The sequence below is a fragment of the Podarcis tiliguerta genome, assembly GCF_965153285.1.
Source record: "Podarcis tiliguerta genome assembly, chromosome: 14".
NCBI classification, from domain to species: domain Eukaryota; kingdom Metazoa; phylum Chordata; class Lepidosauria; order Squamata; family Lacertidae; genus Podarcis; species Podarcis tiliguerta.
This window is the reverse complement of record NC_139547.1, coordinates 49746510-49771191: the sequence shown is the minus strand read 5'-3', so window position 1 is coordinate 49771191 and position 24682 is coordinate 49746510. Positions and strand designations below refer to the sequence as shown.

The 24682-nt window shown below is 47.8% G+C and overlaps 1 protein-coding gene and 1 long non-coding RNA gene across 3 annotated transcripts in view; one reads left to right on the top strand and one right to left on the bottom strand.

Moving 5' to 3' along the window:
- ELFN1 (extracellular leucine rich repeat and fibronectin type III domain containing 1) overlaps window positions 1-24682 on the bottom strand; it is a 252391-nt gene that overhangs the window by 3040 nt on the left and 224669 nt on the right. The gene's annotated exons all lie outside the window — the stretch shown is intronic.
- LOC310664570 lies at window positions 151-24682 on the top strand. The gene is made up of 7 exons (XR_014504959.1): window positions 151-839; window positions 2736-2816; window positions 3414-3613; window positions 9875-9951; window positions 12645-12785; window positions 14243-14350; window positions 24587-24682. It is a non-coding gene; the product is annotated as an uncharacterized lncRNA (long non-coding RNA).

Genomic DNA, 24682 nt, shown 5'->3' with positions numbered 1-24682 from the left:
ATGCAGCCCCTGTAAAACAGCACACTTCCCCCGCCGGGTCGGAATAATATAGGGACACTGGAAACTGCCTTACATCAAGCAGTCTAGCTTACTGTCGTTGGCACTGGCTGGCAGCAGCTGTGCAAGGTTTTCCTAGCCTCACCTGGGACTTTTTGTGTACAAAGCAGACGTCTTACCACCAGACTGCAGCCCTTCTCTGGATTTATTTCAGAAGTTTGAAATTATTTCATGAGTGTCCTTCATATATTGGGGCGTTGTTGTTGTTTACAATATGCTGGTGTGAGGCTGAGTGGAGACTGGTAGCCCTTTGTCCCCAAACACAGTTTTGATCCAGTCCAAGGCCCGCATGTCAGCTCTTCTCAATGAGAAGAAAGGGCCCATTGATGTCGATGGGAGTTTTATAGCCCTCTTCCCTTGCCCCATGTAACACTCCCAACCCAGCTCCTATTGGAAACAACAATCACCAAGCCCAAAATTACATCAATCACACCACACCTAGTTTGGCCCTCCGTCTCCAACGTTAAAGCAGGAAGCCCCCTTTCTCTGTTGATCTGCACATAATTGGTTATTCACTCCAGACCACCTGTCCTCGAAGGCCAAGAATCACGGGCAAAGCTTTCATTTCGTAGTTCACTAGGATTTCAGTGATCTGAAGGAGCTGTGTTTGTGGGGATGAGCTGGCTCTCTGCGCTACAGACAGATGTAAAGTTGGCTTTCATCTGCTTGCATTTATCTTCCTACCTAGACATTTGTGCCTCCCCCTCTACCTGCGCCCAAGTCCATCTCCTGCCTCCCTCTTTGTCGGCTCCTCTTCAGGATCCTCTTTCCCTGTTGCCCAGGTCAGTTTATCAATAAATGAAGGAGCTGCTTGTTACCAAAAGAGAGTAATGACATAGCAGGCCGCGATCCATTACAAATGATAAATGTTTAATCATGCAAAGAGATGGGAGAGGTGGGGGCGCTTTTATTTTTATTATTTGGCTTGCAGGCACCAAATGTTAGAATGAGCCAGAGCTATTCATTATGTGTAAAATAATCAGAGGAGACATCTCTAAGATGGTATAGCAAACATTTATTAATGGTGAAGCCTCCGCTAAATGGCTGGATGTCCATTTCGTATACGTCAGGTGTGGGAAGGAGGCTCTCAGGCCCAGGCTGCTGTCTGGGTTCATTTTCTCTCCCTCTCTCCCCCCCCCCCCTTCTCTCGCGCTTGTGCATATTCCCAGATCAGCCTCCACACACTTGCAATGGCGAACTTGGTTTGAATTGCAGCAGAGCTGGATAATGAGGGGGCCTTTGATTCCAAACCTGAATTAATTTCCAGTCGCTTAGTTCCTCTTACCGGGGTTGGGTGCTCAGAGAGGGGGGCACGCAGCAGGTAGATTGGGATCGGGATGCACTGTGATCCACAAACTCTCCGTGTTTTGTAGAGTGAGGTAATATAAGCCAACCGCAGCCAACTTCTAGCATTCCTCTCTCTCTCTCTTCTAGCTGTTGTTCATTAAATGAGGGGAACGCAGCAAAAGCAGGGAGGATGTTGAGAGAGAAATGGCAGGCAGGGAAAGCATAAAAAGCTCTCCAGATACAGTGGTACCTCGAGTTAAGTATTTACTTTGTTCTTAACCTGAAACTGTTCTTAACCTGAGGCACCACTTTAGCCAATAGGGCCTCCAGCTGCCACCGCGCCGCCATCGCGCAATTTCTGTTCTCATCCTGAAGCAAAGGTCTTAACCCGAGGTACTATTTTTGGGTTAGCGGAGTCTGTAATCTGAAGCATCTGTAACCTGAAGTGTATGTAACCCGAAGTACCACTGTATACCAAAGAAGATTCTAGATCTGGGGTGTGGGGAAGGTGGGGTGCAAAGTGGTCAGGAGGCATCAAAGGGTGATGTAAACCTAGGCCAGAGCCCAAGGCTGTGCCCACACCATATATTTAAAGCACACGACTTCCCCCAAAGGAATCCTGGAATCTTTGGTTTGTTAAGGTTCTGGGAATTGCAGTTCTGTGGGGTAGTAAACTACAGTTCCCAGCCTTTTGGGGGGAAGTTCTGTACTTTTCACATAATTTAGATGTGCGGTGTGGATGCAACCCAAACCAGAGCGATAGTTGGGGTGTGGGGTGTGGGATCTAGCCAGGGTTTCTGCCCCGGGTGAAGCCTCCAGAGGGGCACCATTACCCAGTCTCCCAGCATGACGGAAAGAGTGAATGGCAGCTGCCAGCTCAGTCCTTCAGCTTTGTGGGGAAAGGGGAATAAGGCTCATTTACAACTGGATGCAGGGAGAGGGAGAGTTGGAAAATCTGGAGAGGCTGTGTGGCTCTCCCTAGTGAGGCAGACGATAGGATCCCCCGTGGGTTTGCAACTGTGTGAGAAAGAAATTCTGGAGAGCAGAGGGAGGGGTGGGAAGCTGAGGAAGAGAATCAGTTGGACTAGATGATCCTTGGGTCCCTTCTCACTCTTATGATTCTATGGTCCCTTCAGAACCTTGAATGTGTTTAAATAGCTAAGGTTGAGTCATTTTACAGACCATACATGATCTACACACAGGAAAGTAAGGGGGGGGGTGAGCATTCTTCCTGCCAGAGGCAAACTCTGCTCAGCTCAGCTGCATTGGATTGAAGGGGATTTTCTACTTCAGACTCACAAAAAGCATTTCTTCACCCTACATGGAACCTAAAATTGACTACAAAATTATCATTTCCTAAAATGAGTGATCAAATTTTTTTCCCCTGAAAGGAATCTTATTGAAGTCTACTCAGGAGCAAATTTACACATCAAAACTCATTGAAAGGGGTTTGCACAGAACCAAGAAGAGGGGTGAGTGGCATAAAGCCTCAAGGTGGGGGGGGGGGGACTCCAGAAGGTCTTGGCTGATCTTATGGAAATGCAGTCTTTTAATGATCCTGTGACCAAATAAATCCAATTCAAAACCTGACCTCAGATAGACAATTGCTGCACATGGAAGTTCTACTTTTGACAAACCATTTGCTCTCACTAGAAGAGAAGCTCATTTCCCCTTTGGTAATACAGTCATCACACTTCGTAGAACTCCTTTGTAGTCAGATTATATATTGGCTACTTTTTTATGCCCGTGTGCGTGTTGGCGGCAGCAACAAGAGGAAGAGCTAGGATGCTCCAAAGCGTGGCAGTGTCTCACCTGCTGGAGGTACCACCTTAGCAGGTGCCTGATGCCGCTAGCCCAGGGCTATGCCTGCCCCAGTCCAGCCAGCCTTCTCACCCAAGACAGGGCTAGCCTTGAAGATGTCAAAGGAGCCATGCTACGTTTATGCCTCTCATGAGCGCGCTTGTCGTTGCTCTCATCTGAATGTAGCTTCCTGCTGCTCTGATCTCTACTGATGTGTGCCATCTTGTGCCGCTTAGCTCATAAAGATCTAACAGGATCACAACCCACAGGTAGCCTAGCTGAAGGCCACTGAGGATAATTACACGTAGCATCTGCTTAAGAGGCAAAGGATCATTAGCTCCCTGGGTGATCCCCCCTGCTGGCTCCCTCCGCCTCAACTTTGGCCTTTTGAAATATCAAAATCCGAGCGAGATGGAATGCCACGAGAGACTCGTTCATGCCCTGCGATACTTTCCCTATTCTGATCAAGGTAGGCAATGTGAGTCATTGTGAGCTTCTGCTTTTACATTAAACATGCTTGATATGCATACCATTACAGTCACACCTCATGTTACGTCCGCTTCATGTTATGTCTTGTGGCGACCCGGAAGTACCGGAAAGGGTTAGTTCCGGGTTTCACCGCTTGCGCATGCACAGAAGTGCAAAATGGCGTCACGTACATGTGCAGAAGCGCCGAATTGCAACCCACGCATGCGCAGACGCGCCACTGCGGGTTGCGCTCTTTTCATGTTGCAAACGGGCCTCCGGAACGGATCCCGTTTGCAACCAGAGGTACCACTGTCTTTTATTATTTATTAAATTTGTACACAACCCTTCATCCGAAGAACGCAGGGTGCTTTACTACATAAAAGTGCAAAATGCGAACGCAAAATACTCAGTATAACCAAAAGGTAGAGAAGACCTGTAAGAGATGAGACCCAATGTCCATCTTGTCCTGCATTTTGTTCCCACAGTGGCTCGCCAGATTCCTCGGCTAATACTGCAGGAAGATCGCATTTTCCCAGCATAACCCGATAAAAACAAGAGCAAAAACAAGCCAATCATCCCCCGCCAACAAACACATTTAGAAGGACACAGAACGTTAATCGGCCCAAGGCCTGGTTGAAGAAGAACTTTTTTGCTTGGCAGCTAAAGAGAGGCAATGAAGGCACCAGGCAAGCAGCTCTGGGGAGAGCGTTCCACAAATGGGGAACCGCCCCAGAAAATGTCACTACCCTCCAGACCTCATGCAGCAGACACATATGACAAAGGGCTTCAGATGATGATTGCAAGGTCCCGGTTGGTTCATATGTAGAGAGGCAGTCCTTGAAGTATTATGGTCCTGAGCTGTTTAAGGCTTTATAGGTCAAAAGCAGCACGTTGAATTGGGCCTGGAAACTAGTTGGCAGTCAGTGCGGCCAAGATCAATGTAATATACTCAAAGCACCTTGCCTCATTGAACAACCTGCCTCCTTCAAGCAGGCAGAGACCATCCTTTCTCCCAAGGAGGCATTCCTCACCTCCCTGGCCCAGTCACCTGTCCTGCTAGGTTTTTTTTTCAACCAAAAGGAGCAAGGGTCCAGCACCTCGTCCACATCCTTAAGCCTAACTTAACTGAAACTTGTCCAACGTAACAGGACTAGACAGTGCTCTGGGCACCTCTTGAGATTCAGCTGCTTTAGCAATGGAGTCAAGGTCCTGGTGGATGCAAGCAATTTTATCCTCAAAATGCTTTGCAAACAAGTCACAGCAAACACCCTCGGTTCTACCATCTCTTTTGGGCCAGACTTTATTGATGGCATTTATTTAGCTTGGGAGGGACGTGGGTGGCGCTGTGGGTTAAACCACAGAGCCTAGGACTTGCCGATCAGAAGGTTGGCGGTTCGAATCCCCGCGATGGGGTGAGCTCCCGTTGCTCGGTCCCTGCTCCTGCCAACCTAGCAGTTCGAAAGCACATCAAAGTGCAAGTAGATAAATAGGTACTGCTCCAGCGGGAAGGTAAACAGCGTTTCCGTGTGCTGCTCTGGTTTGCCAAAAGTGGCTTAGTCCTTCTGGCCACATGACCCGGAAGCTGTACGCCGGCTTCCTCGGCCAATAAAGCGAGATGAGCGCTGCAACCCCAGAGTCGGTCACGACTGGACCTAATGGTCAGGGGTCCCTTTACCTTTACCTTTTTTTAGCTTATGCCTGGCACGAAGGAGCCACCACCAATGGCAGGCCTCCGTAGAGTTCTTTTGAAATTTGGGGAAGGGGGTCTTGCAGCCCCCAACTCTTTGTGTCAGGGATGTTTTTATTTGGCTCAGGACCCCAATACCTCAAGGATCGCCTCTCCCTATTTGAACTGACCGAGAGCCTGCAATTGCCAGAGCAGCTGCAAACATCTGGAGGGCACCATTTTGGCAAAGGCCGGTCCACACTTTGCGAAAAGAAAAGCCATCTCCAACCAAACTCCTGACACGGATTCTCTCTGGAGGAATTGAGTTTTATCGTTAATAACCTACCGCTAAAAGGGTAACATCTGTTTTGGGCAAACTGTAATGAGATTTAAACCCCAGGTGGAAGGAGAACTCTGCAGTAATAAATGGCGCTGTATGTCTAAATAGTTTTAATTTTTTCGCTGGCAGAGATGGCTGCGTGTTGTTGTTGCTTTTACCTCAAGGCCCACTTTGCCAGCTTTCTCCTCGCGCCCCCTTTTGTTGTTGTTGCTGCTGCTCCTTAATGATTGCCATTAATTTCCGGCGTGGCAGATGGAGTCTAAATCTAACCTAGTGGCATTTGAAATGAGAACCGTGGTGTGTCGAACGTATGCAAGAGGGTGCGCTGCTGTCTCGGAGCAAGTCTGCTCTGACAAAACCCTTTTAGCTTTCTGAGCGAGATTCCCCTTTGAGGTTTGCGCTTGCCTCTTCCTCTTTGGAAGCAGCACTAACAACGCAAGCCCCATAAGTGTCTGCTCACAGATACGAATCGGGGAGACGTCCATTCCAGGTAGCATTTTAATGGGGACTTACCACACCGACACTTCTCGAAGCAATGCATGAAGTAGAAATGCAGGTCCCCTTTGAGATCTGTGGCGCAGTCGGCCACATTGGAAAATGGGCACATTAGCAAAAAATGCACACTCACGTATGCAGATTAGTGAAAATAACATGCAATTCTGTTAGGGGTAAATTTGAACTGCTGACCTCCTGATCGGCAAACCCAAGAAGCTCAGTGATTTAGACCACAGCGCCACTTGCATTCCACATTCGAATCTCCACAACAGGGTGAGCTCCCGTTGCTCTGTCCCAGCTCCTGCCAACCTAGCAGTTCAAAAGCACGCCAGAGCAAGTAGATAAATAGGTACTGCTGTGGCGGGAAGGTAAACAGTGTTTCCGTGCACTCTGGTTTCCGTCACGGTGTTCCGTTGCGCCAGAAGCGGTTTAGTCCTGCTGGTCACATGACCCAGAAAGCTGTCTGTGGACAAACGCCGGCTCCCTTGGCCTGAAAGCGAGATGAGCGCTGCAACCCCATAGTCACCTTTGACTGGACTTAACCGTCCAAGGGTTCTTTACCTTTACCTAGGGGTAAAATGCTTGCCAAAATGTGTGTACTAAGCCAAACTATGTAGAACAATACCTATTTGGGGAGCTATGTGCATGAAAATGCAGGTCAATTTTCTTGTAGACAATTGCAAACATGTGGAAATAAGATGAACCAAATTCAGATTGGAAAAATGAGGAACGGAGCTAGACACTTCTAGCCGTCCCCACTTACAAGCCCCATTGAGTCCAACGGGGACTTCTCCCAGGTTAGTGATATGGAATTACAACCCAAAACGTCTTTGAGTTATGCATTGGTGTGGGGAAGCTTAAGGCTAAGCCAATTCCCTGGGGTGCCAATTCCCTGGGGCCCTGGGTGCCTGAGCACCCACAAAATTCCCTAAGCAGGGACCAGAGACACCCACAAATGTTAGTGCCAGGGCCATGCACACTGCAAGGCACCCACGGCCCTAGGCACTCATGGTCGTGGTGCCACGTTGGCACTCCTGCCCCCCCCCCATTGGTTGGCCCCACTTGTAGGCCATGAAAGCTGGGGACCATTTTCATTACTGGGTGCAGAATATTTTTTGAGAGATGTTTACCAGACCTCCATTGTAACTATGTTAGACTGGAGGCTGCCATCACCCCCATAAATGCCACTGAGCAAGAAGTGTGCTAGGTTAAAATGTTTGCTGCAGGCGAGACCACCTTTCTTTTGGTGGCAGCTGCCCGGTGTCAAGATGCATTTTGGGAGAAAGATGGTGGCTTCCAGCCAAAGAGACCTCTAGCAAGTTTCAACCCACTTGCACTTGAAATTCACAGCCCCCCCCCCCAGCTAAAATGCAAAAGAGAAGAGAACATTTTAACACAAACATGTTGAGGCTGAGCTTCCAAAAGTTTAGTCCGGTCCTCATCAAAGACAGTTATTCACATATGCCGGGCACAAGACTTTGGTATGTCGAACTGCTGGAATATGCAGAAAGAGCTCAAAACTGGCATGGTCAATGATGAGTGTGCTCCCTGTGTCTCTGGATGATGCTCTGCTCTTATCTCTGCCCAACGAACCTACACTTGCAGGCAGGTGTTTTGGATGCTGCTCTGCAGTAGAGCGTAACTGGCTCACCCAGTCACTTGCAGCGCAAAGGTAGAGCAGCAGGATTGCCCTTAGAGGAGGCTGTAGTGGTTCTAGGAGTTGCTCATGTGTAAGCCAGTGCAAACACTGGCTGGGTTGCCTGAGTGAACCTTTTCTGTCCGGACAGCCACTCACCCGTGGCTGTCTCAATCGCTGGCAGAATTCGTCAGTGGGCGTTTCTTAAACTTCTTCCAGCAAAGAAGCTCTTTGACGCCTAGTCTTCTCCAACTTTCTCTGCACGAAAGCAAGGAGGGTGTAGGCAGCGGAGGACCTCTAGTCTCCCCGCTGGTCCCCGGCAAGGAGTCATGGGACCGCCTCACCGCTTCCCCCATCTGCCCCCCTTCTCCACTGGTGCTACGCTGATTTTCTTCCCCAGAAGATGGGCTGCCTCTCCCAATCCTGGGACGCTCTCCGGAATCCCTCTGGATTTTGCTCTCTCCCTCTGGCACTGATGGCAGTTCCCTGACAGAGGCTTTCCGGTGCTTCTCTGTGTGACTCGCTGGACTGGACTTCCCTCCTTCCACACAGGGAGCTTAGTTGGAATATTTCCTCGCTCTGAAACCATAGGGGGCTGGCCTCGGTTGAAGAGAGGTCATTCTGACTCCTAGCCACTCTAAATGAAAAACATCTCAAGTAGAAGAACAAATCGTGCCTCCAATTTAGGGCAGGGGGAACAACACCACCGCTGGGTCAAGGTGACCATGTGTAGAGGGAGGGGGCAGCAGGAATCCTGCACATTTCATGGCTGAGACAAAGAGGAAATTATTGCAGGCTTGTTACAGAAGAGCTGAAACTGCCCCCCCCCTTGCAAAAGGAGACACAGTCCTAGAGTTCTGCCCCCCCCCCCCATATTCATGGAGGGGTCCTACAGGCTCGCTCTGTCCCCAATTTTGCCAGATGTGGGTGCCCATTCCCATGTGGTTGCTGAGATGCTAGCAGAGTTACTCTCTAGGATTCAGCTGTTTCCTCCATATGTTGGCAGATCCACACCATAGATTTAACCCACATTTAAAGCATGTGACTTCCCCACAAGAATTTTGGGAACTATAGCTTGCTTAGGGTGCTGGGAATTGTAGCTCTGCGAGGGGGAAGCTACCGTTCCAAGTTTCTTTGGGGGGAGGGATGTGTATTGGTTTTCTTTCGATAGAAACCTCTTGTGTATGAAAACACAGGCATGTGAAATGTCAGTTAGCTTGTAACCTGTTATTAAACCTCCTGCACCCGATAAAGTCCATTTCCTGGTGGTGGCAATGCATCAACCCTACAGCAATAATAATGGGGACATGCTTGGAGCACTCCTAATCTCACTGCTAAGATTGCCGTGCCCTTAAGCAGGGCATCCAGGTTGGCTGGAGGTCCCTCGGGAGGAGAGGTGAGGAGTGAAAAGGTTGGGGGGGGAGGAATTCAATCCAGTTCATGTTTAAAAGGGAGACCCCAAAATTCTGAATCAGTTTGCAGGCTGAAGCACTGCTATATTTTGAAATATGTAATGCAGTTTTCTTGCCAAGCAATGCGTAGAAAAATGCATAAACTGGAGGAAAGTGTACATAAAAAAAATCATATCATACAAGAATGCACTATATTCTCTCAGACTTCCCTGGAAGCAGGATTGATTGTTAAACCACTCCAATGAATGCAGAATGGCAAGTCAAGCTTATGGAATATGCAGAAATGGTGAAACGGACGGAAAGAATTAGAGACAATGATAATGAAGAATTTAAAAAAGACTAGGAACCTTTTATGTTGTATTTACAGAAATACTGTAAAGATATGGACTCACGAGTAGGGTGTGAATAAACACTTACAAGTAATAAAATAAGATCAACGGTTAAGTAAGGAGAACATGGAATGAAATTGACTGCAAGATGTAATCATGAAGGAAAATTTGGTATAAAACTGATAAGAAAATAAGAGTATTAACGTATAAGATTATAAAAATAAGATAATAATTAAGCAGAAGTAGTAAATATTTGAAGAACCAGAAGGAGAAGTTGAGGGAAATCATGGGATGTTTTCTTTTTCCTTTTATATGACAAATGTTATATTGTGTTGTTTGATTGAATATAAAATTGTAAAAAATCCAAGAAAATCTTTTTAAAAGAACTCTCAGGACCCTTAACAAACTCCAGCTGCCAGAATTCCATGGGGGAAGCCATGACTGTTCAAAGTGTTCTCATAGTACTTTAACTGTATTGTGTGAATGGTACTGTAAAAAGGTAAACTGACCATTAGGTCCAGTCGTGGCCGACTCTGGGGTTGTGGTGCTCATCTTGCTTCATTGGCCAAGGGAGCTGGCATACAGCTTCCAGGTCATGTGGCCAGCATGACTAAGCCGCTTCTGGCGAACCAGAGCAGCGCACGGAAACGCCGTTTACCTTCCTGCCGGAGCGGTACCTATTTATCTACTTGCACTGTGTGCTTTTGAACTGCTACGTTTACTTTAACTGTATTGTGTGAATGGGACTGTAGTTGCCCCTGTATTGCAGAAGACCAACAAAAGTTTTGCTGTGGTAGGAACGCCACCTAATCCAGAAGCTCTGGGGAGTCTCCTAATGACTATCGGCACCCTTAATGAACTACAGCTCCCAGAATAATTATTTTGGGTTGGAGGGAAAGCCATGTCTGTTTAAAGTGTCACCATAAAAACTTTAAATGTTTGCTGTGGGTGTGGCTGGTGTTTGGTGAAAGCTAGGTGCCAAAAAGAACCACCCTGCGCTGTGTTGTGCTGCAGGATGTTATCCACAGCAAAAAGGAGGCCTCTGCAGTTGCAGCACAACTCCCCATTCGGCTCCCCATTCAATCCCTTGGCCTGTAGTGGAAAGCAGAACGACAACTCCTTGAGCCATTCATACCAGCATCTGAACAAAGAATCCCCAAGAGGGACACAAAAATTGATAGCAGTTCACGAGGGGCAGGCTGCAAAAAAATCGGGACTGTCCTGGTAAATGGGGGGGAGGGGCAGATGAGATATGCAACAAACGTGAAACCTGCAACACAATGTTGCAGTGTGGAGTGGTGATGTTCACCATTCCAGACCCTCTATTTCAATCTACTAGCTAGTCAGCATTCAGTAGCCACTAAACATGCTCCATTCTCTTCAGGCTGTTTCTCACATGCACACAAAATCACACCCCCCCCCAACAACCACACCCCAGCCCAAGAGTCTCATAACTTTGGGGTTTTCCCCAGACCTGCATAGATGTCCCTCATATGTATGGGTGGTGCTGTTTTGGCTGTGTAAACATCAGCACTCACAGCCTTAACATTAGAGACAGAATGAATTACGACTAGGCTAATACTGCAGGAAGATTGCGTTTTCCCAGCATAACCAAAAGGTAGAGAAGTCCTGTAAGAGATGAGACCCAATGTCCATCTTGTCCTGCATTTTGTTCCCACAGTGGCTTGCCAGATTCCTCAAAAGCTGGGCATGTTTAGCCTGGAGAAGAGGAGGTTAAGGGGTGATATGATAGCCATGTTCAAATATATAAAAGGATGTCACATAGAGGAGGGAGAAAGGTTGTTTTCTGCTGCTCCAGAGAAGCGGACACGGAGCAATGGATCCAAACTACAAGAAAGAAGATTCCACCTAAACATTAGGAAGAACTTCCTGACAGTAAGAGCTGTTCGACAGTGGAATTTGCTGCCAAGGAGTGTGGTGGAGTCTCCATCTTTGGAGGTCTTTAAGCAGAGGCTTGACAACAGTATGTCAGGAGTGCTCTGATGGTGTTTCCTGCTTGGCAGGGGGTTGGACTTGATGGCCCTTGTGGTCTCTTCCAACTCTATGATTCTATGAAAAGAAGCCTACAAGAGGGCAAGCGACAGCTGTCTCCCTGGCTTGCCCTCTTCGCTTTGAAACCAGGGCACTCTCAAGGGCCTTTTCAGAGAGACAGAGATCATCCAGGCTCAGGGATCGCTAGGCAAAAACCTCCCTGCGTTCCCAGTCCTTGCTAGCAGTCCGTTTTATAAACGGAGGACTCCAAGGCCACCTTGTGCTGTGGGCAGCCAGCTGCTTTGATCCAGCCTGATCTGGGGCTCTTTCCCCATGCGCAGCAACAGGAAACAGGGGCAGGGACTTTGGGGGAAGACTCAGGAGAGGAAAGAGGCACAGAGGTTTCCTCCGTCTGCAGGGAGCAGGAAAACCCAGCGCAGGCGAGCTGCTGGCCAGAGGAGGGAGAGGGAGGGAGAAAGGAAGAAAAAAGGCAACATCTCAGGTGATGTAGATAATCACTTTTAATCTCCTGCTCAAAATAGCCCAAAGTCAAGTAAAGGAGGGATTATGGGGCTTAAGCCACTGGTATTGTCAGTGTGTAACAGACTTAGTCTTCCCCTGAAAGGAGGAGAGAAGCTGCAGCAGACTTGCTCTTAAGAAGGCCCCTTGGCCTCTGAGGTGAAGGCTGCCCTCCCACTTGCTGGAACCAGGGTGGCAAAACAACACAGAGTTTTGCCACATCTCCAAGTCTCCAGATTTCCCTGGCCTGCTCCACGCAGCAGAGGGAGGGCTGGAATCTCCCGGTGGGAGAGAGTGTCTACACACACACACACACACACACGTGTGCCGCTTGCAAGGGTCAACCCAGGAGGAGCTGACTGCAAATTATTGCATAGAATCTTTTGGGAAGGGGGCGGGTCTGCCCTCCTTTCCTTTCCCAATTAACCTCCATCTCCAAGATTCAGTCATGCTTAAGGACATCACTGGGACCCAGATCCTGTGAGATCAGTGGGGCCCTCCCCAGCCTCCCTCCCCCCGGCTATCAGGTTTGGGCCCTGAAATCTTGGGGTCTGGGATGCTCCTGACCTAGCAGTAGTAGTCCATCTGTCTAGTCCTGTCTATTTTGATTGACAGTGGCTGAGGTCTCATGCTTTCCTGGCAGGCTGCAGATTTGGTGGGCTACGACAGATCCCAGCAATGCCAGAGTCGGGGTGATGGGAGCTGGAGACCAGCCAAGTTTGGGAAATATAGCCTTGATCAAGAAAGCGAACCTCATCCATATTCCACACTGAAGCATGCACAGGTACACGCATCTGCTGTAGTGAGCCTTCACCACCACAAGGGGCGCTGCTGATCCAGCTTTTTCTGCCTTATCGGATAAAGTTCAGGGGAACCGAATCTGATCAAAGGGGCAGCATCAATACACTACAGTTTTAAATGGGTTTCACTGTTATTCCCTCTCCCTAGGGAACCCTGGGAAATGCAGGTTTGACAAAAAGGTCGAAGATCGCTAAGAACTTCAATTCCCATGCTTCTTAGAGCAGAACCATCGGCTCTCCGGGTCTAGAACTACAACTCCCAGCGGCACCAGCAAGCATGGCCAATGGTCAGGGAAAGTGGGAGTTGTAGTTCATCCCTATCTGGAAGCCCAGAGGTCGCCCCCCCCCCCCGATTTAAAGGAAGCCTAACAGTACAACTGGAATAAAATACGATTTGTAGAGTAAATGTCCCCAGAGTAAGTCAAACATGTGAATGTTTTATTTCCTTTCCTTTTACTTTTTAGTCTGTGCACGACTTCAGATAAAACTAACAGAGATAAGCAAACCTCCACAAGCACAAACAAGCTACATATTGCAAATTGCCTGCTGCAAGTGGTGTGCTGCAACATAATGTTGCAGCATGGGTCACTGCTGTTTAGGATTCCAGCCATCCCACTCCACTGGACAGTCAGCCAGCATTCTACACCCACTGAGCATGCTCAGTCTCCGTTGACCTTTTTGGCAGTTTTCTCAAGGTTTTTGTACTTCTGCAAACCTAGGGGTGGTTCGCCAAGCCTGCTGACACACATCACTCTTTGTTCTTGGATGGCACCGTTCTGGCTGCGTAAGCAAAGGGGGGGGGGTAGTCCAAAACATCTGAGGGGGCACCAGCTTGGGCAAAGGGTGCCTTGCGGGGTGATTGGCAGGACTGTTTTGTACAGGGGGCAAAGCAAATGTCCTCTTCACCACAGTGCCAGGAAGTTTGCTCATACCAAAAAATAATGGGGGAGATTTCCCCCTCTCTGTAAGATCCCTCCTACTCCTTAACTGTGTGAGTGGTGTTAAAGAGAGAGAAAGAGAAAGAGAGAGAGAGAGAGAGAGAGAGAGAGATTGGCATTAGACTGGGAAATGGAGCGCAAATGTTAACTTGCTGCCCACAGGCCACTGAGACGCCACCAGCTGGGAACATTTCTCGGCTCTGCAGGAGGAGGCTGGTGATTGATGCACCTCTAAAAATCAAGCCTGTTGCCTCAACCTTTCCTAGGAAGGAAAGGAACACTCAGCTGTGCAAATCCTTCTACTGGCAGACATGGTCAGCTTCCCAGTTTTTTTTGGCGGGGAAAGGAGAGGGGTCGCCTGCACCTTGTCCTCCTTTGCCCCTGTGCCAAACCGTGTCCCAGATGCATGCCACTGGCTTGTTCCAGTCACCTTCCCAGTAAAATTTGTCCTCTACTTATTTCAAACACCCCCCCGCCCCCGGTTATGCTTTCTCGTTCCCCAGGTCCCATTGCTTTCGAAAGATAAGCAGATGCAGCCCAGCTGATGCCAGGCAGAGAGCACTGACACTCGCTGTCAGAAAAGACAAAGCTTCGCGGAAACTTGTGATGCGGTGAGTTTGGAGCTGGGGGAGTTTGGAATATGAACGTGGCATGCCCCCGCTTTAATATGAAACCAGCTCCGATCCTTCTGGATTTGGGCCTGGGCTCATATATCCTACATGATTATGGTTTACAACATTAAAACAGTATATTAAAAACAGTGTAACACATCTTACAACCACAAGAATAAGGTGGGTCTTAAAAATATACGTCTCGTGGATCAATGAAGGTTGCAGATGCAACTTTGTGGGTAGGGAGTTCCACAACTTAGGGGGTACAGTCATACCTCGGGTTACAGCCGCTTCAGGTTGCGTTTTTTTGGGTTACGGACCGCCGAAACCTGGAAGTACAGTGGTACCCCGCAAGACGAATGCCTCGGAAGACGAAAAACCCGCTAGACGAAAGGGTTTTTCGTTTTCTGAGGTGCTTCGCAAGACGGATTTTCCTAAGGGCTTGCTTCGCTAGACAAAACGGCACTGCCTCTCGTGTCATGGCGACGGTCACTGTACGCACGCACGCTCGCTTCCCCGCTCCTCCAGCTCCCTCCCACCTTCCGGCTGACGGCTCCTCCGGCTCCCTCCCACCTTCTGGCCGACCTTCCGGCTGCCTCGCGCCGCTGCCCACCGCCCTCACGCGCTCCCCTCAGGAGCCGTTGCCGCCAGCAGCCAGCGCTGCAGCCGGAGTCACACTCCTGAGCCCCGCCGCCCTCCAGAAGCCGCATCGCGCGGTGTCCACAAGGTGCGGGTGAGTCGAAGGACTGGCTGCGGTAGCTGCCCTGCTTCTCCCCACCCCTCCCCGCCGTGGTGCTTCGCAAGACGAAAAAACTCGCTCTACGAAAAAACTCGCAGAACGAATTAATTTCGTCTTGCGAGGCACCACTGTACCAGAACGGGTTACTTCCGGGTTTTGCCGGTCGTGCATGCGCAGAAGCGCCGAATTGCAACCCGCGCGTGTGCAGACACATAGATGCGGGTTGCGAACATGCATCCCTCACGGATCACGTTCGCAACCCAAGCATCCACTGTATTCGTGTTTGTTCCACCCTCCTGCTGCTTCCCAGTCCCCCCCATCTCCCCAGAATTGCTCCCCTTATTCTAAACTTAAACGGTGGCAGGATAACGACAGCAAGGTCATTTGTCCCGCCATTTCTTGGGTTCCTAGGCTAACGTAACTCCACTGGGCCACGCACACAGAGCACTGGTGAATGAAGTTCTCCGGGGCTCCTGTGAGTCAGGAGCCCTGGAGAACGATGCTTCCCAAGACCCCTGCGCATGGGGCACTGGTGTTATAGCATTCCATGGCATCACAGAATCCGAAGGGACGTGAGGCTTTGCTTCCACAGCTGGTCTTCAGGTGAGTCTGGGCGAAGGGAGAGGTGGCCTCAGGGAGGTTCACAGAGAGTGGGGGCTGGAGAAGTGGTTTTAATTTTGATGCACTGCTGATGACATCGCTCCTAATAGGATGTGGTTCCTAAACTTGGATGTGGCCTCAGGAAATAGACCACTCAGCTATCTTCCAACTTTGAAGGAAAACCTACTGGTTTTCTAAGCAGACATTTGAATCAAGTCCAGGGGAATCCGCTCGCTGATAGTGAAAATCACACAAGCGAACTGTACTATGAAATTCCAGTGGGAAAGGTGAAACACAGGGATTTACATGTGTAAAAATAAACATTAGATGTATGTCTACTGCATTCTGCATCAGGACAGTTTCGATCCTTGGAGGTTTTTAATCAGAGGTGGGATAGCCATCTGTCATGGCTCTTCTAGTTGAGATTCTTCCATTGCCAGGGGGTTGGACTAGATGACCCTCAGGTTCCCTTCCAACTGCAATGCTATGATTATTCTTAACTTGTACCGGTTCAGCAGATATGCACATATTTGCCTAGGCCTCTCTAGTCATGGGGACAGGCAAATCGCTTGGTAGGATGCTGAAATAATCAGAATGTAAGCAGCAGTCCTGCTAGATAGACCACATCAAGGTGGACCCTGCACACTGTCTTGCAACAGAGGGCAGCCAGAGGGCAGTCCATATGCAGGATGCCCCACTCTTTGACCCTGGCACTCCGAGGTCGTCTACTTCTGCTGATGGGTGTTCCATTTTCCTCTCGCACATTGAGATTTGAGCACAGAGTGTTTGGGGAGCCTATTTTAAGACCTGCGTTTCTGCTCCATGCAAAACCACTGGTGCGAAATGTCCAAGATCCGCTGGAAGTCCATTTCCAAAGAGAGTGCTCTCCTCCTCCTCTTGCAGGGGGAAGGCTGACTCACTCTTTTTAGCAAGAACGACTTTTGTTTTAGAAGCTTTAACTCCTCACCTTGGTTCACAGATTCTCAATCACCAGCTGGGCGAAGGCCCTGCGCACTCTTGCTTTCTGTGAAAAGTAATTCATTTCGAGCTCAGGAACTGTTTCTTACTCAGCTCTTACACATGCTTTTTTTTTGGGGGGGGGGGGAGAAACACAAAATAGCAGGGCATCCCACCCAGCAGCGCAGCACCTGCCCACTGCCATTCTGTATGGATGTGCGGTGCTTATAGCTTTTAATGGAATGTTTCCTGTGGGTATACATGTCAGCTGTTGCTCCTGCGTAAAAGCAGTAATTGATGGCTTCTAGACCGGTTGTCTGGCTTCAAGGGTTTTTTGTTTTTTTAACTTTTAAAATGGGGGGGGGGGGGAGAGAGAAGTTGTTTCTAATGGGCTATACCAGAGCACCACTTATTTTTTTAACACTTGGAAGGTTAAACAGTCCTTTCCGGAAGCCATTAACACCCGTTCCCTAAATTCCCAGCTAAAGCTTGAATGTCGACTGCAGCGTTTAATTTGGCCAATCCATTAGATCGGAGGGGAGAGGGGAGGATGTTTTTTTTTTTTCCAGCCTGTCGTTCCCTATGAGACCCAGCCAGATCCATTATCCCAAGTTAGACCTTTTAGCTATCTACCTTTGGTATTGCCTGGTCCAAGGTGGGTCACAACAAGAGCGCTATCAGGCAGGAGATTAAGAAAAGCATCGCCACATGCATGTTTGGGTTAAAAGGGGGCCCAGCGTCTGAAAAGTCTGAGGACTGCTGCACAGTGTGTGAGTACCGTATTTTTCGCTCCATAGGGCGCACTGGACCATAGGGCGCACCTAGTTTTTAGGGGGGGAAATCAAGGGAAAAAATCTTATTTCCCCCCCAGCCCCAAAGAGCAGCGTACAGGCTAAAGAAGCCATAGCCCCGTGCAGCTTCTCCCTGCTGGAGGGGTTGCATGCGGCTATGGAACAAGCTTCCTCTTTAGCCCCATGCAACCTCTCCCTGCCAGGAAACGCTGCGCGGGGCTAAAGAAGCCATAGCCACTTGCAGCCTCTCCCTGCCGGAGGGGCTGCATGGGGCTATCCCTGAAGCCTGGAGAGTGAGAGGGGTCGGTGTGCACCGACGCCTCTTGCTCTCCAGGCTTCAGCGAAAGGAACGCGAAGCCTTTGGAGCACGGAGGGAGTACTCCCTCTGCGCTTCAGAGGCTTAGCGTTGCTATCCCTGAAGCCAAGGAGCCTGCATTCGCTCCATAGGACGCACACACATTTCCCCTCAATTTTTGGAGGGGGAAAAGTGCATCCTATAGAGCGAAAAATACAGTAGCTCATTTCGTACAGAGGTCTTGGCCAGCCCTGCTTGGAGGATCAGTGCTGGAGATTGAACCTGGACTTCCGGCGTCCAAGTGAGGGCTCTGCCACTAACCTACAGTCCTCTCCTGGTTCTGGGAGGGTGGTTCAGTTTCTGCCGTAGCTCCCCGCCCCCCCCCCCATAAACACCGTCAGTATCAAAACTGGAATAAATTATGCAAACAGAGAGAGAGGGAGGGAGGGATGGAGGGAGAGAAGAATAATGATGCAAAAGAAAATAAATCACTGCCATCTGTATAATTTATGGAGGCTGCTGAATTTTAATGTTTTTAAAGCCCAGAGTATTCACAGCTCTGGAAGCAACGGCATGTTTCATGCATGACAGGGCTTCCCAAACTTTTCTCTACAGTGACCCACAAGTCCAAATTTACTCAATACAGTGACCCATTGATTTATTGCTTGTTTTGTAACCGTTACTTAGAATCATAGATTCATAGAGTGTTAGAGTTGGAAGGGACCCTGGGGGTCATCTAGTCCAGCCCCCTGCAATGCAGGAATTGCAACTAAAGAATCCATGGCATATGGCCATCTGACCTCTGTTTAGGAACCTGCAAGGAAGGAGAGTCCTCCACCTTCTGAGGTTGTCTGTTCCACTGTCAAAGAGCTCTTACCATCATCAGAAAGTTCTTCTTACTGTTTTGTCAAAATTGCCTGCCTTGTAATTTGAATCCATTGATTCGGGTCCTTCCCTTGGGAGCCGGAACCCAGAAGTAACCCGTTCCAGTACTTCTGGGTTTCGGCGGTCTGCAACCCGAAAAAACACAACCTGGGAGAAGAGACGGTGGAAGAAGATTGGAAGAAATTTAAAGACTATTTACAGAAATACTATAAGATTAATGAATGTTAGAATGACATCGGATATAGGTTAATGGGTTATTAGCAACAATGCGGTTAAGTATGAAAAATCTGAATTAAGATAAAGATTAAGATATTCCAAAATATTAAGATAAAGACTAAGATAAGATAGAGGGAAGGGATTTGCTGATTAAATTTCTAACCTGGAATACAGTGAGGGGAGGTGTGAGGAAGTCTGGGAAATAAGTAAATGCAAGGAATTCTATGAAAATGGAAATGTTTTTATTTGTATTTCTTTGGTTTTTGTATTCTTTTTTGTATTTTTGTACTGTCCTTTTTTCTTTTTTTATGTAAAAGCCTTAATAAAAATTATTATAAAAAAGAAAAAAAGAAAAAACACAACCTGAAGCATCTATAACGCGAGGTATGACTATACCATTATCTGGACCAGGGGTCAGCAACCTTTTGCAGCTGTGGGCCGGTCCACCGTCCCTCAGACCATGTGGTGGGCCGGACTGTATTTTCAAAAAAAAATAATGAACGAATTCCTATGCCCCACAAATAACCCAGAGATGCATTTTAAATAAAAGGACATATTCCCATCATGTAAAAACACGCTGATTCCCAGACAGTCCGCGGGCCGGACTGAGAAGGCAATTGGGCCGCATCCGGCCCCCAGGCCTTATGTTGCCTACCCCTGATCTAGACACTCTGTTTCTGTTGATGGTGCCTATAACAGCATTAACTCCCCCCCCCTTTCCTTTTTTTGCTGCTGCACCACATTGCTGACGCATCTTAATCTTGTGGTCCACTAAGATCCAGAGATCAAAATAAATTAATAAATTAAGACAATTAAAGGACAGAATATAGTGAAAGATGGAAAGGATTTGCTGAGATAATTTAGAATACAAAAGAGGGAGGTGTGAGGAGGTCGAGGAAATAAGTTAACGAAGATAAGAATATGGAATTATTGGATTTGTTTTTAAATTTATTCTTTTGTTTTTGTTTTTGATTTTGGTGTATTGTATTCTTTTTTTATTCTCTTTTTATTGATTTGTATTGTTAATTCTGTTTTTTCGCTCTTTTTGTTTTTCTTTCTTCTTTTTCTCTTGTAACTTTAAATTTCCAATAAATATTATTTTAAAAAAAAAAAAGACCCAGAGATCCGTTTTGCATGCATTGCTGTCAAACTGGGTGTTCCCCGTTCTGTATAATGAGTGTCATGCAAGCAAAATTGACTTTACATCCCTATTATTGCAAAATTATTGTTATTATTTTACACAAAATGGTAGATTTTGTTGAAATATTTGTAGCATTTGCAAAGTTATAGTTACCTGCAGCCCCTCCAACAATTCTGTGATAAGGTTGCGATGTCGTGTGGACAATTCGCACAGGTGTGCGGTGCTTTTTGTGTAGGAGTTTCATAGAAAACTCCCTCGCTTGAAGCAAGAAATCTTGGGGAAAGACTCCCATTGCCTCCAGTGGAATACCTTTTCTGGAGTTCCACTGCTGCACTGGGGGGGGGGGTCATCACAGCTGGAGAGTGACCCCTTCGTTTCCACTGCGCTGCCCCCTTGCACAGCAATTAGGCTTGAAAGAAGCCTCTCATTGGTTCTAATTGCTGCGGATGGGGGGTGGTTCTGATCTTCATGGAGACTGCAGGTGGAGGAGGCAGAATTAACCTTCGCCTCTCTGTGATCTTCACTCCCCCTCTAGCAATTAGATTCCAAAAAGGCTCCAGTGCTGTTTAATTGCTGCAGTTTCTGCATGTGTGTGTGTGTGTGAGAGAGAGAGAAGGGAAATGCGTGTGTTCTGTGTGCAAACGGATGTACAGTGGTACCTTGGTTCTCAAACTTAATCCGTTCCGGAAGTCCTTTCCAAAACCAAAGCGTTCCAAAACCAAGGCGCGCTTTCCCATAGAAAGTAATGAAAAGCGGATAAATCCGTTCCAAACTATTAAAAACAACCCCTAAAACAGCAATTTGACATGAATTTTACTATCTGACGAGATCATTGATCCATAAAAGGAAAGCAGTAATCAATGTACTGTACTATAAAATAAATAGAACAGTATTGTAGATGATAAAAATTAAAATTAAAAAAAAATCTTACTTGATAGTCATAGTTTGGATGGGGGGCTTTTATTCATTTCCGCAGCCACACAATCAATCAGTCAGTAACTGAACTGGGTTCCACATAGTCACAAAAACAAATTAATCAAAAAAGCCTCAAAAACAAAAACGCAAAATAAATAGCAAAAACAAAAGCGCCAAACTTAAGTCTGTTTGACTCCTGAAATGTTTGAAAACCAAGGTGCAGCTTCTGATTGGTGCAGGCGCCCTGGAAACAATAGCCGACAGTCACATTGGACGTTCGGCTTCCAAAAAACAGTCAAAAACCGGAACACTTACTTCTGGGGTTTTGGCATTTGAGAACTAAGGCGTTTGAGAACCAAGGTACCACTCTATTGGGACGTACAAGGCTCTGAATGAAGGCATGTGGATGAGCAAGAATATGAGCCCCCTCCTCCAGAAGGCCAGGAAATGTGTCCCACTGAAAAAAGATTCCCCAGCCCTCCTATAGATCTGTTCTGTTTGCAGGATTTACTGTTAGACAGGGCCTTGCAGAAGAACCTCCTTCATTGCAATGATCTCTTTAGAATTGCCCATCTGTCAAGTTCCTCTCCTTAATCAAGGAACAGCAGGCAGAGGCGTCATAAGGTTTCTGCAGCTGCATGTCTGTGTGCGAGAAATCAAGTCGAGAGCTGGTGCTCCGAAGTTGAGCCACGTGTGATTTCAAGACCAGTGTGGCCAGCGGTTAGAGCGGGCATAGCCAACGTAATGCCCTCCAGACGAACTACAACTCCCATCATCCTGGATCACTGAGCATTCTGACAGGGGCTGAAACGGGTCGGGAGTCCAACAACGGAGAACTCCAAGAAGACCAATCCTGAGTTAACGTGTTGGGCCAGAACTTGGGAGACCAGGGCTTTGCTCTCCACTCAGCCCTAAACATAAGAAGAGCCTGGTGGATCAGGCCCATCTAGTCCAGCATTCTGTTCCCACAGTAGCCAACCAGATGGGAAACCAGCAAACCGGACTTGAACATAAGAGAACCTTGCTCTCCCTTGGTTTCCACCAACTGGTATTCAAAAGCATCGCTGCCTCCAGCCATGGATGTAGAGCAATATTCATTGTGGCCATCATGAAGCCCATGGGGTGACCTTGGGCCAGAATTTAGTGGATCTGCTCACCAAGCGGGAACAAAAGCAAAACGAGTCTGCCTTGTTCAGAATGCAGGAGCCATACAGCTAAGATGAAGGAATAGCTGTAACACAAGACTTCTAGAGAAGGTCTAAGGGCTCTCAAAGGTCACCCAAGGAGGAGAACTCTGCCCTGTCTTCTGGGAATGTCAATCTACTGCAAGAAGAAAGCAGAATTTAATGGGAAGAGCAAGTGCTGTTTAGTTTTGAGATACTCTGGCTCCACGGACAGCTCTTTGTTCTCTGAAACCATAACATCACTGGCTAGGGGTATTTTTTTTTTTTAATTCAACCCTCCCCGCCCCCCGAATTTGAGCCTGGTGGGTCCTGACAGCTCATCAGTCTTCTGAACTTTGGAAAGAACAATGATTTAATGGCTGGAAGCTAAAGTTAGACACAGCCAGCCTTGAAATCAGGCGCAACTGAATCACGGCGGAGGTAATTAAAATGTTGAAACTCTTTGAAAGCAGAGGCGGGCGGCTCGCTGATAGGTTGACACCTCCAAGTCAGGATCAATCATTCTTTGAGTTGATTGGCTTTGGGATAAATCCAGTGGATTGTCGGCACTGAGGAGCTGCTCAAGTAATCCTCTTCTAAAAATTCAGCAAGACAAAAGCCCACTTGGGAAGCCAGTGGAAAGAGCATTGAGCAGATATTATGTAATAATATTTGTCTGGAGACGTGCAGATCATTTCTGAGAAATGCCCTTGATCTTTTCGAGGGAAAGTACTTATTCACACAGTGAATAGTTAAACTATGGAACTCATTCCCCCAGGAGGCAGTGATGGCCACCAAGTTGGATGGCTTTAAAATAGGATTGGACAACTTTGTGGAGAAGGAGAAGGCGATTGATGGCTACCAGCTCTGCTTCCATAGTTGGAGGAAGCAATGCTTCTGAATATCAGTTGCTGAAAGCCAAAGGAGGGGAGAGTTGCTTTTGGGCTCATGTTTCCCACAGTCCTCTCTGGTTGACCACTGTGGGAACAGGATGCTAGGCTAGGTGGGCCATTGGCCTGATCCAGCAGGCTCTTAGGTCCTTATGGTCTGAAGGCAAATGAGACTAAGCTGGCTGAATACCTGGAGGGCTGACTGGGAACCAATCACCGGGATGTTGCCTTGGGCTCTGTTAATGGAAGAAGAAAGAAGACTACAAGAAAGAAGATTCCACCTAAACATTAGGAAGAACTTCCTGACAGTAAGAGCTGTTTGACAGTGGAATTTGCTGCCAAGGAGTGTGGTGGAGTCTCCTTCTTTGGAGGTCTTTAAGCAGAGGCTTGACAGCCATATGTCAGGAGTGCTCTGATGGTGTTTCCTGCTTGGCAGGGGGTTGGACTCGATGGCCCTTGGGGTCTCTTCCAACTCTATGATTCTATGATTCTAAGAAAGGCAGGATAGAAATGTAAGAAGACGAATGCATTAGAGCCAGTGAGGTTCAGTGGTTAGAATGCTGGACTTGGACCTTGGAGACTGGGATCTGAATCCTCACTTGGTCATGAAGCTCTTGGAGTGACTTTGGGGCAGTCACTGCCGCTCAGCCTAACCTACCTCGCAGGATTGTTGTGGGCATTAAATGAGGAAGGGGAGAACCATGTACACCACCTAGAACTCACTGGAGAAAAAGGTGGGATATAAGTGCAATAAATAAAAATAAAATATCCAACCTCCCATTTCACTTGAGCCAAAATCTAGTGATGCCAACATTAGAATCATTAGCTTATGTTTTGGGAAATTTCCATATCCCTTGAAATTTCCGAGATGTCTAAATCAATGACAAATGCCCCAAATATGCTTTAAATTCAAGTTGGCCCTGCTGAGATTCCCCCTTCTCTGGTCTGTCGCTAAGGTAGATTAGGATGGTAGGGATCAGGGCCTTTTTGGTGGCGGCTCCAGGGTTGTGGGATTTCTTCCCACAATTAGTCCACGTGGGCCTTTCTCTTGTGGCCTTTCAGTGGTCAGAAAGCCCTTAGGTTCTACCAAGATTTGTACTGATTTCACAGCTGGCCCTTCTATATATTAGGGAAGGGCCATAACTTCTACTGAGCACTTACTTGGCATGCAAAAGGTCCCCAGTTCAGTATCCACCATCTCCAGATAGAACTGGGAGTGCTGAAGCGCTGGGGAGCTGCTGCCCGTCAGTATTGGCAATATTGAGCTGTATGGATCAATGGTCCGAGCTGGTATAAGTCAACTGTATATGCTCCTAAATGCATCCACCCAATGCTGCTTTATGGCATGCGTGTTTTCTATTGCTGTGTTGCTTTTAATATTCTTATGCTAAGCTTCCTTGTGGAGGGTTTGCCCTGAGAGGCAGGGAAGAAATCAAATCCAGTGCATAAAGATAAACAAACATTTGCCCGATAGCAGGCAGATTCGGTTCTTCTCTGCAAGGCTTCCCAGCTGCTCTCCAGAAATCTGTACCTCCCCAGTTTTCTTTCTTGTTGACTGACTCAGGCACGGTCTGCTTGGCACTCAAGAGCCTGCAGACCCCAACTTTAATGCCTGCTCCCCATTTGTTTTGCCTTCCTCTTCAGCTTTGCCTGGGTCTCCTGCTAGATCTGCCTGACAGAATTTCCTCTTTTGCTGATGTTCGGGCTCTGAGTGCTGCTGTCTCATAAACCGCACCAGGA